We start from the raw sequence: 3,817 nt of genomic DNA, 5'->3' as shown, positions 1-3,817 counted from the left end.
TAAGTTAATATATGTTTTAATTATATAAATACATGATTATATATGTTATTAAACCATGGCCAGATGTCCCTGGTGCAAAAATATCTACAAGAAAAAAAAGAAAGCGAAACTAAATCAAGTCATCATGGAAACCAAATCAAGATGGAGGATTCATCATGACTGGCTCATTTGATGGGCAAAGGCTTCAGCCTACTTGATAAACTTATATTAATTAGTATTAGACACATTATTACATTATTATTTTACAAAAAAAATCCTTTGGCCTTCTGCCAAAACCCTGACAGCCATCTTTGTTCAGGGCCAACTGGAGGTGAGTAGTTGGCCTTATTTTTATTTGCTCCCCTAACAAGCGGAGTGAAGAGAGAACTCTGGGTGATGGAGGATCTCTCAGCAAACTTGAAGAAGACTGTGGACAATGAAACATCACTACTGCCAAAGACACAAAGTAGTGCGTGAGAGAACATGGCTACCAGTGAGGTGACACTAAGTGACTCCAAAAAGATTACACTTTTACATGCATGCTAATCAAATCATCCGATCTGCTTTTAAGGAACCTATGTTTCGAACAAATGAACAATGATACCATGTAAGGGCAGTGGAAGTGACAGTAGAAATTAATGTTACAGTACTGTGTCTGTTTCCTTTTTTTTAGAGTGGGGAATTTGGGGTGGGGCTTCATTACGCTTGAAAGAAAAGCAAACTTTGGAGAATGTACCAAGTGTTTTTCTAACAAAAAAAACCCTTATCTTGCCTTTTCATTTATCTTTATTTTCTTGGCTCCTTTGGACTCTCACAGCCTTAGTGTCTTTCTTTGTCTCATTTTTTCTTGTTCTTTGGTTTTTGTTGTGTTGTGGTAAATGAGAATTAAAAAAAAAAACGCGTAATGTCTTTAAAGGTGCCAAAACTGAATGACTCTGAACTTGGATGCATCAAGTCCTGATGACAAATAAAAGTGAACCCCCCTGTAGGGAACAGAATGAGTCTGTGTAGTATCCTGTTTGATTTAAAAAAACACCATTACTGAGTCCAGTTAGTCAGGAGGAGGATCACATGGAGATCTAAGGTACTTTAGCAAGAAAGAGAAAGAAATTGAATCTTGTTTGAACTTTCTGACTGAAGACTAGATTAAAGAACTCCTCTTCAACCCTTCCTTTTCTATGGGACCTGAATGAATTGCCTCTCAAAGCACTGTGGGATAGCAGGCAATGTGAGAATAATCAGTAATGATAAAGGAGGGTCAAAAGTTGAAAAATGTTAACTTTATAGAAATGTGGGTGAAGTTTGATCCAAAGCCATGTATTGCTTTGCTGAAAAAGAAAATATGATGCAGTGGAAGTCCGGTACGTTTTGGTTTTTCCAGGTGTGGATCAAGTCTGTAGTGGATAAAATCATAGTTGTAGCTCTGAGTTACATTTTTTTTTTCTTTTGTTTTGTTTTAATGCCCATTTTCTCAGAGACTACACATGATTAGCCCAAAGTCACTACTCCCCTGATTGAAAGCCTTGATGTGCCCTGAAAGACAAGCAAGAAGGGGCGCAGGTGATGTTTTCTCTTCAAGTGGATGACTCACCGTGAGTCATTTTTGTAGCACAATGAACAGCTTCAAAACAAACCTTAAAAAACTAAACTGGTCAATTTTGATGCTAAATGGTGTGGTCGTTATTTTTCAGTACGAGACACAGTAACCAAACACAATGCTTGGCTTGTAAACTGCAGTTACCGGCACAAGCCTCAGTGCCTCAGCTTTGCATGTAGACTCTAAACTGTATAGTTGTTGTAATTTCAGATAGATTTTAACACGATACATCCATATGTGGAACAGCTGCCATAGTACCAGACATCGTTATACACTATATACAAATATCATGACTAGGCATTGTAGTTGCTACAGCATAAAATGCCCCACTTTTACCATTTCAACAGAAAATCTTAAAACTATAATTTGTTACATTTTAAAATCTAGCTAGTGATAGCTTGAGACTCCAGCCCTCCCTCTCCCTGCACTCTACGCCGTGCTCCGCTTCACCCGGCCCATCATGAATGAGGCCACAGGAGTCTTTGACAGCACCACTACCCATTACAATGTTTTGCAAGATATATCTACTAAATATTTTGAAAAATACTACATACTGTAACTTTAATTGCTTTATCTTGTTGGGCTAACAATGTGCAGCAGTGCATTGCAGCACAGGTCGGTCAGGTTCAGTACTATTGTTACACACAATAAACCTTTTCTCTCTGTACTTTTTTCTACTCTGTTATCCACTAACATGTCATGTCCTTGCTCACACTATAAGTGACTTTTCATACAAATGGAACACAAATTTTAACTGAATTTCAAGAGAATCAGCAAAAGAAACTGAAGGCACTTATGCATACTGTCTATCATGTATGTTAACATTCAATCATTAAGTTGCATTTTGCTTTTATTAAACAGCAACTTTTCCACTTCCATCAAGTGTTAAAACATTTCTGGTATATTTCAAGGTTTTCTATGTGCAAATTGAAAATGTGCAGAAAAACAGGTGGATGAAATCCCACCTAATCACTTTTTATGATTTTCTGTCATCAGCTCACTGCTTGTTTATGCAGTCACTCAACCACTGTTCACCCACTCAGCCTGATCTCTCTCCTTCCTTCTGCCTTTTGCTCATATGTTCACTCACTCCCTATCTGCCTGTTAGCTCTCCATTAGCTGGCTGACCTGCCGCTCCATCAGTTACAGAATACCGTAAATGTCAAATTCTTCAACGTCTGCCTCAGTGTCCTGCTGTATGTTAGTCTGTCTCTCTCCCTCACTCTCTCTCCTTCGCTGGTGTGATGATCAAAGTGGCTGGCATATCTCTATGCAGTACTGCTGTGATCGCTGAAGAGAGGCTGGCAAGGGAGGGAAGAGGAGGGAGGGTGGAGAAAGAAAAGGGAGTGGAACGGTTGTTCAGTTTCATTCAAGCAGCATCACAATGCCCCCATCTGGTCTGGAGGCTCATAATGATTTACTCCTACTGGTGTTCAAACTCTGGGATCTTGCTGAAATGCACAAATCGTACACAGCAGCGCTATGTTAGTACCATAAATATAGTGGAGAGTGAATTTAGTTGACTTTCACATTTGCAGAACAATACTGACTTTCCTTTTGATTGATAAAAGCTACTATATAGTGATTAGTTACATTTACATTTAAATAATGGCATTATGACCTACTACAATCCCCACATATGGCTACCACCAATGTAAAACCTGGTCAGGCCAATCTGGCCTTAAAGTGGCAAATTGTCATTTCTGCACATTGATTTTTGTACAGATTAAACAAATAAGATGTGATATGTTGATATGTTGTTAATGAGCTTTAGAGGTGCTAGTAGGTGATTTTTATTACCTTTGGACACCGGAAGGCTAGCTGTTTCTCTTTGTTTCTAGTCTTTATGCTAAGCTAAGCTAACAGGCCACTCACTGTAGCCTCAAGACAGTGGTGTCAATCTTCTTATCTAAGTATCTGTCAACCAGTGATGAATTGTTTTTCCCAAAGCACTAAACTATTCTTTTAAGGGGTGTGAAAAGGTTAGTTTTTTCCCTCTCTAGGTCCTGTTCTCCCACATTAAGAGTGGCTGTGTTTGCTAAATTATTAAATTCTGCCTAATATGTTCAATCTGATCCAGCTTTTAATCAGGTTAGGTACAGTGCCTTGCGAAAGTATTCGGCCCCCTTGAACTTTGTGACCTTTTGCCACATTTCAGGCTTCAAACGTAAAGATATAAAACTGTAATTTTTTGTGAAGAATCAACAACAAGTGGGACACAATCATGAAGTGGAACGAAAT

This window comes from Monopterus albus, unplaced genomic scaffold (genome assembly GCF_001952655.1).
Source record: "Monopterus albus unplaced genomic scaffold, M_albus_1.0 scaffold359.1, whole genome shotgun sequence".
Lineage (NCBI taxonomy): Eukaryota > Metazoa > Chordata > Actinopteri > Synbranchiformes > Synbranchidae > Monopterus > Monopterus albus.
Note: the sequence above shows the minus strand (reverse complement) of the source record.